Raw genomic sequence first — 15,055 nt, 5'->3', positions numbered from 1 at the left:
TAAGAGACTTGGGTCAGCCCCCAGCTTTGGTGCTCAAGAGCAACCCCTACCCAAGCAGCTGGGACCACCCGTGTGTTGGGAGCAGCAACTTAATTCCAGCAAAATAACTATATCCTTAGCTTTCAACCAATGTTATAAATTTGAATATCATGGGTTTTACTGTTACATTTCTACACCATTTTTAAATTTGTGTTGGTTTTATGGTTGTAAAGCAGAAGTGAGAGTTAATATCTAAAGCGAGATTTCTCAGATTCAGCACTACCAATATTTTGGGGCTGGGTAATTCTCTACGATGGAGGGCTGTCCCGTGCATTATGGGATTTTTAGCAGTATTCCGGCCTCTATTCACCAGATGCCAGAAGGACGCATCCCCAACCCATTCCCAGATGTAGAAAGCAACAGTGACACTGACCATTTCTCCTGGAAGCCACATAGTTCCTGATTTAAAACCATTCATTTGGAGTATGGCTCATGGTCTGGACAGGAGGCAGATGACAACCTCAGACCAGGCAATGAAGGAGAGTTTAATACAGGAACTATTTACAAAAGTGTAGGGAGAGTGTGGGGAAAGACCATCACTAAAGACCTGAAGGGGAAGATGCGGGAGAAGCATGTCGGGATGGGAGGAGGCAGAGGAGGAGGAAAGAGGGGAGAGACGGTGAGAGGAGCACATATCCTGGAGGAGGACGTCTGGTCAGAGATGGAGACCTGTAGGTGAAAAAAATGCAGTGAAATGAGGAGCTGGGGTTGTAGCACAGTGGGTTAAGCTGCTGCCTGCAACACCGGCATCCCCTATCAGAGCACCGGTTCAAGTCCCAGACGCTCCCCTTCTGATCCAGCTCTCCCTAACATGCCTGGGAAGGCAGAGGACAATGGCCCAAGTACTTGGGCCCTTGCCTGAATGGAGTTTCAGTTCCAGTTCTTCAGCCTCCAACTACATGTGTAAGTCAAAGTCATGTGAATCCCAAGGTTTATGTTTAGCAAGGGAGAAAAAAAGCTTCTATTGCAAACTGGCCTAAGACCATTTGGCCATTCAACTTTGGGGCAGAGGGGCAATATTGGCCATGCCCACCAATTTGAGGTAAGTAGGAGCTGTGTGCCTCCTCCCCATGGCTCACGGCCTTATAACATGTAATAACAAACACAGGGGCCCACACTGTGGCTTAACAGTTCAAGCCAGGTCACATCATCGGCATTTCCAGATCAGAGCAGCAGCTCCACCTTCCAATCCAGCGTGCTGCTAATGTGTCTCAGGAAGTAGTGATGATAGGCCAAGTACTTGGGCTCCTGCCACCCACATGGGAGACCCCAATGGAGTTCCTGACTCCTGGCTTCAGTCTGGCTGTTGTAGCCACTTGGGGATGGACAATTCTCTCTCTCTATCTCTCTCTCTCTCTCTCTGCTTCCCCATCTCTCTGTCACTCTGCCTTTCAAATAAGTAAATAAATCTTTTTAAAAATATATCAAAAGGGGCCGGCGCTGTGGCTCACTTGGTTAATCCTCCACCTGCGGCACCAGCATCCCATATGGGTGCCGGCTTCTAGTCCCCGTTGCTCCTCTTCCAGTCCAGCTCTCTGCTGCGGCCCAGGAGGGCAGTGGAGGATGGCCCAGATGCTTGGGCTCCTACACCCACATGGGAGACCAGGAGGAAGCTCCTGGCTTCTGGCTTCGGATCGGCGCAGCGCCGGCAGTAGTGGCCATTTGGGGAGTGAACCAACGGAAGGAAGACCTTTCTCTCTGTCTCTCTGTCTCTCTCTCTCTCTCTCTCTCTCTCTCACTGTCTATAACTATACCTGTCAAAAAAATCAAAAAAGGAAATATTGAACCAAATGTTTCCACTTATGTCATTATGTCTTAGAGTGGGTAGGTTCTAAATAATCATGCGACCTATTCTGTAAGCCCAGGGACATCTTATTGTCTATCCTTGGGTTCCCCAACAAGAAATTTCCTCATGAATTCCATTCACTTTCTGGTAAGTAAGTAGCAGACACAGAGCTAAGTGGCTTTGTGGACATGAGCATGTGCTGTCAGATTAGGTTTGCCAACTTCTTGACCCAAGGGTGGGGAGGCCTGCAATGTCTTTCTTACTAACACAGCATCTTTTTTTTTATTTGACAGGTAGAGTTATAGACAGTGAGAGAGACAGAGAGAAAGATCTTCCTTCCATTGGTTCACTCCCCAAATGGCCACCACGGCCGGTGCTGCACTGATCCAAAGCCAGGAGCCAGGTGCTTCTTCCTGGTCTCCCATGCAGGTGCAGGAGCCCAAGCACTTGAGCCATTCTCCACTGCCCTCCCCGGCCACAGCAGAGAGCTGGACTGGAAAAGGAGCAACCAGGACCAGAACCCGGTGCCCATATGGGATGCTGGTGCCGCAGGTGGAGGATTCACCAAGTGAGCCACAGTGCCGGCCCCACTAACACAGCATCACTCGCTTAGCCAGTGCAAATTAGTATTTCCAGACACCCCTGATGCAGATTTAAACCCCTCCACTGGAGCTTTCACAGGATGATATTTGAAGGCACTGTCTAGCTACCTCTAGAAGGTAGCTTCCTCAGGTATCTTTCAAATACCAACTCATCTCCCTCAGAATAAGGATTTCAGAGGAGAACTGTGATGAATTAGAGATGGCTGGAAAAAAAGTTTTATGGTCCTTCCTTTGGGAGCCTAATCCCTCTTCCTGTGGAACTGGGCCAGTGCATTAGAACTCTCCAGAGAAAGGGAAAATAGCAGATAGACAGTTATTGGTTAGTTAGATAGATAGATGATAGAAAGATAGAGATAGAGCGCTGTAGTCAGATATGACTACAGATAGATGATACAGACTAACAGGTGGAGTTAAATACAGGAGTTGTAGACAGATATGAATCGAGATAGATAAGCAGATGGTATGGATTGATAAATGATAGATGGATAGATAGATGATTGATAGAGAGAGAGAGAGGTGATAGATGGGTAGATGTTTTAAGGAATTGGCTCATTAGAAGGCTGGTAGATTCAGCATGTGCAGGTCAACAAATAGACTGGAGACTAGGGAAAAGTTCAAGTTCAAAGACAGCCGGCTGGCAGAATTCCCTCTTCCTCAGAGGAATACAGCCTCTTTTCTTAAGGCCTTCGACTGATCAGGTGAAGCCCAGTCACATTAGGGAGTGCTATCTGCTTTACTTGAGATCTAATTTAAATATTCTTCTCATCTAAAAAAAAATACCTTCACAGAAACAACTCGAATATGCGAATATGCATGACAAATTAGCCATCACAGCCAGCGTTGGTGACGGGACATGATGTTAAGTGACTCCCAAAGCTAAGTGGAAAGAAGCCTTGCCACGTCAGCCGAGGTAGGTCTCTTGAAACATTCTTGAAAGTCTGGCTACCCTAGCTAGCCATGTGGAGAAAGGGATGCCCTGTCAATTCCCAGATGTTCCAGCCACCCCAGCTCAGGTGCCAGCTGCACGAGGAAAGGAGCCATCCTGGATATCCAGCCCTAATGACTCTTCAGACACCTGCAGCCCTGGATGTCACCACATTGCCATCAAATGAAAGACTCTCAGAATCGCCCAGCTGAGCCAGTCCAATCTCAGAGCCATGGGAGATAATCACATTTTGCTACTAAGCCACTGAATTTTACAGTGGTTTGTTGTGCAGTGATAGGTAAACAGATTACGAATACTTTAAATGTCAACCAACAGCTCCTCGGGTATGTACGAAACTTCACAAGTATGCACACTGCCTGCACCAAAATATTTTAAGAAAATGACAGCCAATATAATTATCCCGCCACATTCTCTATTTCTGAATTTGAGTCCATGTGGCTCCTTAGATCTGTTCACAAGTTAAGGGTGTGAAAATGTGTGAAAGGATCAGCTAGGACCCCAAACCACCACAGGGTCCCCATATCCTCTCCACCTACTGAGAAGTCTACAAGGCTCTGCCCATTAACACGGCTGTGTTCCTAGCAATGCGGCAGCGATGGGAGAATGTCCCTTCCCCTCCTCTATGTCACTCTGGCACAGAGACGGCCTCCAGTGTGCAGAGATGCACTGCCTCCCTTTTGCTGGTTTCTCTGCACTCTAAGAACACGAGCGCTGGGTGCCCAGAGACGACAGAGGCTAGACGCGACACCGCTGTCTGACAACAGAGCTTTCTGTGACAGGGTCAGGCTCCCGGTACGGGCTCCTCATTTCATCAGGATGCATGGTCCCCCAGGAGCAGCCTCGGCCCCCATGCAAACCGACTCCCCATCACCCGCTCCGCAGCACAGACACGGCCATGCTTTCTGAATCCCTCTGAGGCTCGCTCTGCAAGCCCAGCTCCCTGTAAATGAAACGGCAGGGAGCACTGACAACCTAACAGATTAGTCCGTGTAACCAGGTGACCCTGCAGTCAGAATTTAAATGTGTTTTTTAGCAAGAAGCTGACAGCTCCTTCTCTGTAGAGCAGGGTTAGCAGCTCAGATGGCTCCGGGCAGCGGTGCTATCCAAACATTTAACAACTGCACCACCTGAGAACGGGGGAGGGGGCTCAGACCCCATCAGTGCCAGATACCAGCCTGCCCCAGGGGCCAGCTAGGGGAGGGGCAGAGTCCGGCAGGTGGAGGCTGGGGAAGAAGACAGGCTGTGCTTTGTGTGAAGGAGAAGCTGCTAGCCAGCTCCAGGCGATGGTGGGAATGGTCGCCTGGTGTTACCAGAACTACAAGGGGCTTTCTTGGAGAGGCTGAAATGGGATTTCTTTGTGAGAAACCCTGGTTTAAATGTTAGCAACTAGTTAATTTTTTAAAGTATGAGAGCCAGCATTGTGATGCCGTGGGTTAAGCCCCGACTTGCGTATCTGGCAGCCCTTATCAGAGCACCTGTTCAAGGCCTGGCTGCTCTGTTTCCAATCCAGCTCCCTGCTGATGCACCTGGGAAAAGCAGTGCATGATGACCCAAGTACATGGGGCTCTGCCACCCATGTGGGAGACTCAGATGCTTTCTGGCTCCTGGCTTCAACTTGCCCATCCTCAGCCAATAGGGGAAGTGAACAGAAGTTATCTATCTACCTATTTGTCTCTCCTTCTCTATCTGTTGCTCTATCATTTTAATATATATATATATATATATATATATATGCATTTCAAAAAACAGAGTTACAGAGAGAGAGAGAGGGAGACATAAAGAGAGATCTTGAATCCATTGATCACTTCTCAGATGACCACAATGGCCAAGGATGGGCCAAGCTGAAGCCAAGAGCCAGGAGCTTCTTCCAGATCTCCTACATGGGTGGTAGGGGCCCAAACACTTGGGCCATCTTCCACTGCTTTTCCTGAGGCATTAACAGGAAGCTGGATTGGAAGTAGAGCAGCCGGAACACACATTGACCCCCATATGAGATGTCCGTGTCACAGTCAGAGGTTTTATCTGCTATGCCACAATGCCAGACCCTATTGCTCTGCCTTTTTTTTTTTAAGATTTTATTTATTTATTTATTTATTTGAGAGGTAGAGTTACAGGTAGTGAGAGGAAGAGACAGAGACAAAGGTCTTCCATCTACTGGTTTACTCCCCAAATGGCTGCAACAGCCAGAGCTGAGCCAATCAAAGGCCAGGAGCCAGGTGCCTCCTTCCAGTCTCCCATGTAGGCGCAGGGACCCAAGGACTTGAGCCATTTTCTACTGCTTTCCCAGGCCACAGCAAAGAGCTGGACTGGAAGAGGGGCTGCCAGGACTTGAACTGGTGCCCACATGGAATGCCGGTGCCGCAGGCAGAGGATCAACCCACTGTGCCACAGCGCCAGCCCCTGCTCTGGCTTTCAAATAACCAAATAAATATTTTTTTAAAAAAATCCTCTAGTCCGGTGCGGAGAGCCCTTTGTCCTGGGAAATGGGGTGTGGCTGGAAAGGGGGCTGCCCCCTCACCCATCATGCACCCCACATTCGTGGGGAGCCTGGGCTAAACCATTCGTAGACGCCCTGCTTCTGGGTCAGGGTTTCGTACGTGGCAGAGCAGCTCCCTCGCTTTGATCTATTGAAAGTCAGCCCTCGACACAAGGGTTTGTAAAACAAAGACAAAAGAAACAAAAAAGAAAAAAAAATCCCTCTAATTCTCAATTCCTTAATTTAAAAAAAAAAAAATCTTTGCAGGGTGTCATGTTTTGAATGTTTGTGTCCCCTTCCTAAAATTCATTTGCTGAAATTCTCATCCCAGCCCACCCAGCTGACAGCATTAGAAGGTGGGAGTTGGGAGAGGAATCAGGTCATGAGAATGGAGTCCTGATGAATGGGATTAATGCCCTTATCAAAAAGCTTGAGGGGCCAGTGCTGTGGCATAGCAGGTAAAACTTATGCCAATGACACCGGCATCCCATATGGGCGCTAGTTCATGTTCTGGTTGCTCCACTTCCAATCTAGCTCTCTGCTAATGCACCTGGGAAAAGCAGAGGAAGATGGCCCAAGTGCTTGGGCTCCTGCACCCATGTGGGAGACCTGGAAGAAGCTCCTGGCTCCTGGCTTCAGATTGGCTCAGCTCTGGTTGTTGTGGCCATTTGGGGAGTGACCCAGCAGACAGAAGATCTCTCTGTCTCTCCCTCTCCCCCCATCCAACTCTCTCTCTTTCAGATAAATAAATAAATCTTAAAAATATATATAAGGCCTGAAAAAAACAACCTCCTCCTGTCCCAGAAGTGATCTCAGAGCAAGAAGTCAGCCATCTGTTGCCTGGAAGGGAGCCCTCACCTGAACCCAACCAGGAGGGCTCCCTGACCTCAGACCTCTGGCTCTCAGGATGAAATGCATCTCTGTTGTTTATAAGCCACCTAGGTCCTGGTATTTTGCTACAGCAGCCCAAATGGACCAAGACACAGGCCAAACCAAATGCAGACAAAAATACATAGAACCTTCACACCCCAGTTCTACACTGCGGCTCCAAAAGCACACCCAGACAATCCCTTGGAGTCCACGGTGGTGGTTCTTTGCAGGGTCACTTAGGTAGCATCTTCATTACACAGTTAAGGCTGCTAGGCATTCATATCTGAAGGCTCTGAGTCTAGTGATCCTTCACCTCTGGAATGAGAAATCAAGTTAGCATCAAGCCCTAGCAACTTCATGGTGAAAATATTGGGAGTTCCCCACTTCTATACCTCAAAAGTCAAAGTTGGAGAAACTCATCAGGAGAGCCTGGGGTGGGATAGGTGAGCTCTGCCAACAAAGCCCACCAAGGAAGCTTCCAGAAGATAAGAAGTGTCTGGGCCACCATCTCATATTCTACCAAGAGCTGGTGCCTTCCACAGTGTTTGGGCTTTGGGGTTGGGTCGTGACTCCTGGGAGCTCCAGGAATAGGAACACAGCATCTTAGGAAGGGAAGGGCCTGCAGCATCCATTGAACTGTGCAGTCATCCCCTTCAGCTCTGATTCCATTGGCTGCCAGAGCAGCAGCCTTTGGGGCTCACCAGAGTCTTCCCTTCTCTTGCTGCCTGGCTCTTGGAGGTCATCTTTCAGACTGAGCAAACCCACGAGCAGGCTTTCTTTGCTATTATGGGCATTATTATGCACCGCAGGCGGAGGACTAACCAAGTGAGCCCAGCGACGGCCCCCACATCTTACTATTGTTATCGTTATTAGTATTGTGAGCACCTTCATCTGTTTACCAGTTTGGGGGTCTTAGCATGGTCATGTGTTTTACTTTTCCCACAAAATATCTGGGGTCCTCCACTGTACACCACAATAAGGAATGGTGCAGCCAATCTTCAGTACCCATGGCTTGTGTGTTTGTGAGTTTAAGCATTTGCTAAAGTTTATTCATAAGCCCCAAATCAATCCTTGGAGTCTGCACAGTTGTCTTGCAAGCTTGCAGAGTGCTGAGCAATTTGAGTCACTCCATGTAGATGTTTCCAACTGAGGTGGAGCAAGTAGCTCCTGTCCTGTTGCTTCTGCTCTTCGACTAGCAGCAAATACCTTTCTCGTGGCCTATCTGGAGCCACACATTTTTGTCATATTTGTGTCTTGGTGATTCTGCTGTTGAAAGTGGCCCCCAGTTGGGAGGCTGCATTTGATGCAGTGGTTGAGATACTACTTGGGACACCTGCATTCCACATTCGAATGCCTGGGTTTGAGTCTTGACTCCTCATCCGACTGCAGCTTCTGCTAATGGGCACCCTGGGAAGCAGCAGATTTCTCAAGCACCGGGATCCCTGTCACCCATGTGGGCAACCCGGATGGAGTTCCAGGAGTCTGGCTTTAGCCTAGCCCAGTCCCAGCTATTATGGGCATTTGGGGAGTGAATCAGCAGATGGAAGATCTGTCTCTCTGTCTTTCAACTAAATAATAAATAAACAGAAATTTAAATACATAAGTTAGGGTCCCGAGTAGTGGTGTAGATGCCACCTGCAATGCTGTCAGTCCTTATGGGCACCGGTTCGTGTCCTGGCTGCTCCACTTCTGATCCAGCTCCCTGCTAATGGTCTAGAGAAAGCAGACTATGATGGCCCTTTGCAACTGTCAAGCAATGTAGGGGCAGGACTCACTACATACTTTAGGGGATCAGTGCAAAATGAAAATGCAACATCCTTTGTTAAAAAAAATTAGAGTCTCAGGGCCGGCCCCGTGGCGACTAGGCTAATCCTCTGCCTGTGGGCGCTGGCATCCCATATGGGCACTGAGTTCTGGTCCTGGTTGCTCCTCTTCCAGTCCAGCTCCCTGCTGTGGCCTGGGAAGGCAGTGGAGGATGGCCCAAGTGCTTGGGCCTCTGTACCCGCGTGGGAGACTTGGAGGAGGCTCCTGGCTCCTGGCTCCTGGCTTCAGATCGGCACAGCGCGCCGACCATAGCAGCCATTTGGGGGGGTGAACCAACGGAAGGAAGACCTTTCTCTCTCTCTCTCTCTCTGTCTAACTCTATCTGTCAAATAAATTTTAAAAAAAATGGTAAGATGTGATTACTTATACAGCACTTGCAGTGTAGCTGGTGCTGTCCTAGCACTTTACATAATGTAGCTCGTGGAAGTGTGCTGACGGCCAAGGTCAACAATTCACTTCCAAATGCTTCCACCTATACGGTATGATGATAAACAGGCGCTAGTCAGTGCAAGCTTTAACTCTAAGGTCAATTTGTCACTCTCATTAAAAATCCACACTCAGGAGTGGTTAACTAATGTCATGTTAGAAGAGCTACACTCCAGAGCTGTCTATGACAAATTTTCTCTGATCTGTATTTCCACACTGGAGGATGAGCTAATTAGCATATTGAATGTCAGAAACGAACTTGTATTGGTGAGGCAAGTGGCTCACTAAATGGTATCAAGAATATTTAAAAGAACTTTGGGCAGATAACATTAAAATAAACTGGCTAGGGGCCAGTATTGTGGTGCAATGGGTTAAGCTGATGACTATGACATACACATTCCACATGAGAGCCAATTCAAGTCCTGACTGCTCCACTTCTGATCCAGCTCTCCACTAATGCACCTAGGAAAGCAGCAGAGGGTGGCCCAAGCCCTTGGGCCCCTGCACCTATGTCAGAGACCCTGGTGGAGTTCCAGGCTCCTGGCTTTGGCCTGGCTCAGCCCCAGTCATTGAGGCTATTTGGGAAGTGAACCAATGGTTGGAAGATCTCTGTGTGTTTGTCTCTCCCTCTCTCTCTGTACCTCTGCCTTTAAAATAAATCAGTCTTTTAAAAAAAAATGCATACTATGAAAAACCTATGCATGGATTTCGAAATTTAATATAAAATGAAAAGTAAACTGGCTAAATGAGTTTTGGAATACCCCCCCTTCTTCAGTAAGGTATAAAAATCTAGCAAGGCCTGGGACCAGCACCCCTGGGGATGGCTCCAAATCTCTGTCACTAAGTGGTCCTGTGTCTGCCTGGCCACTGCTATAGGAGGATTTCGGGTTGCCTGGTGCCAACTGCAGGAGCGTCTCAACTCGACTTTGCATGGCAGGTGCTAGCCAGAACAGCTAACAGTGACAGGGTGCTGAGAATGTCTCACACCTACAGAAAAGCTGGGATGCACAGTTTCCCTTTGCTTGTGACTATTTGCTTAACAGATGTGCATATGTGTGGGGGACTTTTTTCTGAGGCCATTTCATTATACCAAGTGCCCGGGTGCAGACTATGGGAAAGCAGCTAAGCCTCACTCCATTCTAGCTTCTTCAGTGAGTCTGTCACCCACAGACGAGGGCACTGGGTCCTCAACTCACACAGCTATGGGGAGGGAGAGCCTGGATGTGCACCCAGGAGGTCTGCCTACAGCTTCTGTGTTTTGAACCACATGCTATCCCACATCCCCATGTAACAATTACACAGATTCGGTCCACTGTTGCTTTAACATCTTTTTAAAAGTTTTTTTTTTAATGTATTTGAAAGTTAGAGTATCATAGAGAGGGGGAAGACAGAGGGAGGGAGAGAGATCAATCTTCCATTAGCTGGTTCATTCCCCAAATGCCTGCAACAACCAGGATTGGGTCAAGCCAAAGTCAGGAGCCAGGAACTCCATCTGGGTCTCCCATGTGGGTGGCAGGAGCCCAAGTACTGGGGTCATCATCTGCTGCCTCTCAGAGTGCACATTAGCAGGGAGCTGGGTCAGAAGCAAAGCAGCTGGGACTCAAACCAGCACTCCGATATAGGGTGCAGGCATCCAAGGTGGTGGTTTAAGCTGCTGCACCACAAAGCCTGACTCCCCCCACCCCAAAAAAAAAAAATTTACAGGAAAGCAGGAGAAGGAGTTTTACATAAAACAGACAAAGACAGTGAACAAGACTAAATTATCAGGTACTCTAAGAACACACAAGCCTTAGACTCGCATATATCCCCAAACTTAACACAATTGTTGAAGGTGCTGCAACAATTTTCTAAATCATTGCCACAGCATCTAAACATGCACATCACTTGGAAAATAGCATTGTAAAATTACAGAAGCATGAAGAAATGGCCTCATTCAAACTTATAAATTATAGTGCTTTGTCACTGTCCCTTCAGTCATAGTCACAAATCCCCCACATCCCTGTGCGAGTAAAAGGGTCTTTCAAAATGTTCTTGGAAAAAAATGGAATTAAAAGGTTAAGTTTATGGGGCCAATATCATGGCAGAGTGTGTTAAGTGTGTGACACCAGCATCCTGGATCAGAGCACCAGTTCAAATCCCGGCTGCTCTACTCCCAATCCAGCTCCTTGTTAATGTGCCTGGGAAAGCAGCAGAAGATTGCCCAAGTACTTGTGGGAGACATGAATGGAGTTCCAGACTCCTGTCTTCAATCTGGCTCTGTCCCTGCTGTTGCAGCCGTTCCAGGAGTGAGCCAGCAGACGAAGATCTTTCTCTCTGTCTCTCCCTCTCTCTCAGTTTCTCTGCCTTTTTTTTTTTTTTTTTTTTTTTTTTTTTTTTTTTTTTTACAGGCTGAGTTAGACAGTGAGAGAGAGAGAGACAGAGAGAAAGGTCTTCTTTTTCCGTTGGTTCACCCCCCAAATGGCTGCCACAGCCAGCGTGCTGTGCCGATCCGAAGCCAGGAGCCAGGTGCTTCCTCCTGGTCCCCCACGCGGGTGCAGGGCCTAAGGACTTGGGCCATCCTCCTCTGCCTTCCCGGGCCACAGCAGAGAGCTGGACTGGAACAGGAGCAACCGGGACAGAACCGACGCCCCAAGCGGGATTAGAACCCGGGGTGCCGGCACCACAGGCAGAGGATTAACCTAGTGAGCCGTGGCACCGGCCTTCTCTGCCTTTCAAAATAAATGTTTTTTAAAAAAATGTTTATTCTTGTGTAAAAATTTTGCAATCCACATACACAAGGATCTTCAAAGCTCATGGAAATGCAAATTATGAAAAAATGATGCATGAATTTCAAAACTTTTTTGCACCCAGAAAAACTTTTCTTTGAATTCCAAGAATCTACTGATGTACCCTCACATAGGTCCTGATGACTCATGACTTTCCTGATGAAACCCTGAGCTTTTGATCATGCTAAGATGAAACTTCCGGACAATATCTACATGTAGATGTACATTTTAACCATTCACGTGACACTCTAATTATCTATAGAATAAACAAAAGGACAGGAATGGAAAATAAAATAATACATATTTAAATATGTAAATATGGGGACATGGCAATGCTGAAAGACGTACAGTTGCATGCTTGTACCTAACGCACAATCACAATACAGTATCTGCAGGGATGGGTCCCAGAACCAACCTGCAATGCTCAAGTCCCTTTTACAAAATCCTTCAGTATTTGCATTTAACTGTGCACATTCTCCTGCAGACTTTAAATCACCTACAGATTACCGCTGGATACCTAATGTAATGTAAATGCTTAGTAAACAGTTGTTACACTGTATCATTTAGGCAATAATGACAAGAAAAAAGTCTACACGTGTTCAGTATGGATGCAATTATTTTCCTGAATGCGGTCCATCTGTGGTCGGTTAGATCCACGGATGCAGAACCCACAGAGGCAGAGGGCCGCCTATCAGTGCTGAAAGAGCAGCCTGAGGGGGTGTGGTGTTGAGAAGCCACATATGGGTGGCTTCAGGAGTCGGGAAATTTTCGAAAATGCTAAACTCTTGGTACTTGCATGATTAGAGACTTCAGCATATACTCAAATTGTATTATTTTAAAAGGAGTCTGCGTCTAGATAATTACACAGATTTGTCTCCCATCTGCTTATCTGGCAATATATTTAAGAGTCAGAATTTGGGGGCGAGTGTTAGGCACAGCCATGGGGACCCCAGTTGGAGACCCCACTTGGGATGCCCACATCTCATTGCAGAGTGCCTGGGTGAGAGCTGTGGCTCCACTTCCAGCTGACGCACACCCAGGGAGGCAGCAGGTGAGGGCTCATGTACTAGTGTCTCTGCCACTGGACCTGGATGGAGTTCTTAGCTCCTGAGTTTGGTCTGCCCAGTCCTAGCTGTTGCAGGTATTTGAGGAATAAATCAGTAGGTGGTGATCTCTGTTTCTGTGCGCGTGTGTGTGTGTGTGCTCTTCAGATGAATGAATGAATAAATATATTTTTTAAAGCATTACAATTTGGAAGTAGAGCAGTTCGTCCCCACTGTCCCACACCTTGTCAAGCATCTCACACTCCTGGCCTCCACCCACTACACGGCACGAGAGCCCCAGTCGTTGTGAGCCCCCCACCAGTTCCCAGAGCACTGCCCCACTGAGGATCCTGCTCTGTAATTTTCCTCCAAATCTCGTTTTTTTTAAAACCAAGGTTTGTTTATTTATTTATTTATTTATTTGAAAGGCAAAATCCCAGAGAGAAGGGGAGAGACAGAGACAGAGAGAGAGTCCTTCCACTGGTTCATCTGCAGATGGCTGTAATGGCCACAGCTGGACCAACCCAAAGCCAGGAACCAGGAGATTCATCCAGGCCTCCCACATGAGTGCAGGGGTCCAAGCACTTGGGCCATCCTCCACTGCTAGCGTAAGTAGAAGCAGAACAGTGAGGGAGAGAAATGTCTGATGTAGAGCAGGCTGTGACTGTGCTCCCAGGAGCTGAGCTCGGGGCGGAGGGGGCCAAGAGCTGCCTTTGAAGAGTCCACGACGCCTTCCTGCAAGCTTCCTGCTGGGTGTGTAGGTACAGAAAGGCCAGGATGTGGCTCTGGGTATCATCTTCACTTCTCCAGTGCAGCTATCTGCACCTCCCCTGGTGCACAGCCCCAGATCCCCATGCAACCCCATTTTCTCAGACAAGCTGCAAGGAACGACTACAGACCAAGAGGGTTGGTGCTGGGGTAGGTCAGTGTTCCCCTGGAGGGAGGCAGCGGCTGAGAGAGCACCAGCAATGGGAAGGCTCCTTCTCTCTATCAGCCGAGCAGTGACGCCTGCTAGTTCTGCAATGGACGATGTGAGCCTGTCTGAAGCCACCCAACTCTAACAAACCTGCATGCTCGGGCAGCTCAGAAAGCACTATTTTTCACTCCAAGGCTGTGCTGAAACAACGCAGTGGACAGGATCACTGGCCAGGAAGTGACCCAGGCGTATGTGGTCTTACTAAGGAGAGCACTCAGGGTCTGACCAAAAAGCCAAGCACAAGCACACGAGTCCTTCAGTAACAAGTGGCAGTGATGACAGACTCCCAAATGTCACTGGCAGCCTGGGAGAAAATCCTCTGCTAACAAGGGGAAGATGATGGTGTCAACCTGTGGAAAGGACAGAACTGCAAATTGCATTCTATTTCTGATGATTTTTTGGTCTAATTGACAAGGTTGGTGAGACTTTGCTCTTTCCTATTTTAAGCTCCAAGGCACACATGCAAAATTTGTGGTGCTCGTGATATATGATTAGAGCACACCTGAGCAGAAGACAGCAAGACCTGGAGTTTGAAATAAAGGCTAGCTGAAAGGAGAAAGAACTTGTACTCGCTGAAATGAAAAATAAAACGAGGGATAGGCATTTGCTCTGATGGTTAAGATGCTGGTTAAGATCTCGCATTCTGCAGCACAGTGGTAGGTTCAAAGTCCACCTCCAGCTCCTGACTCCAGCTTCGTGCTAATGCAGACCTTGGGAGGCAGCAGTGATGGCTCAAGTCATTGGGTTCCTGCCACCCACATGGGAGACCTGGAATGAGTTCCCCGCTCTTTGCTTCCACCCTGGCTCAGCCCCAGCCATTGCAGCCAGTTGGGGAGTGAATCAATGGATGGGAGCATTCTCTCTCATTCTCTCTCTCTCTCTCTCTCTCTCTCTCTCTCTCTCTTGCCCTTTCAGATCAGTGAAAATTTCAAATTATTTTTTTAAAAAGAAACCACCAGATGAACTTCCCATCGAACTGAACATAACCAGCCTTTTGTTCCTTCGGGAATTATTTACAGAAGCCGCATTACATTCCTGAGGGGTGGTTTGAAAGCACCCTCCTCCCTTACAGGGGTAGATTCTCATTGTCCTTCTCTCTGGTGTGCCCAAGACTCAGCAAATCACCCTACCAGAGTGGCCCCAGTGGCTGTGGGGGGCTCCCAAGGCTGAATCACTGAAGACATCACCTCTTCTGCCTTCCTCTCTCTTGGGCCACCTGCTGAGAGGTGGGGGCAGTTGGCCTTCACGTTGGGGGGGACACTCAAGCAGCCTGTGGAGATCCCCTTTGGGGAAGAGCCCTCA

Source organism: Lepus europaeus, chromosome 9, assembly GCF_033115175.1.
Source record: "Lepus europaeus isolate LE1 chromosome 9, mLepTim1.pri, whole genome shotgun sequence".
NCBI classification, from domain to species: domain Eukaryota; kingdom Metazoa; phylum Chordata; class Mammalia; order Lagomorpha; family Leporidae; genus Lepus; species Lepus europaeus.
This window is presented reverse-complemented; position numbering follows the sequence as displayed.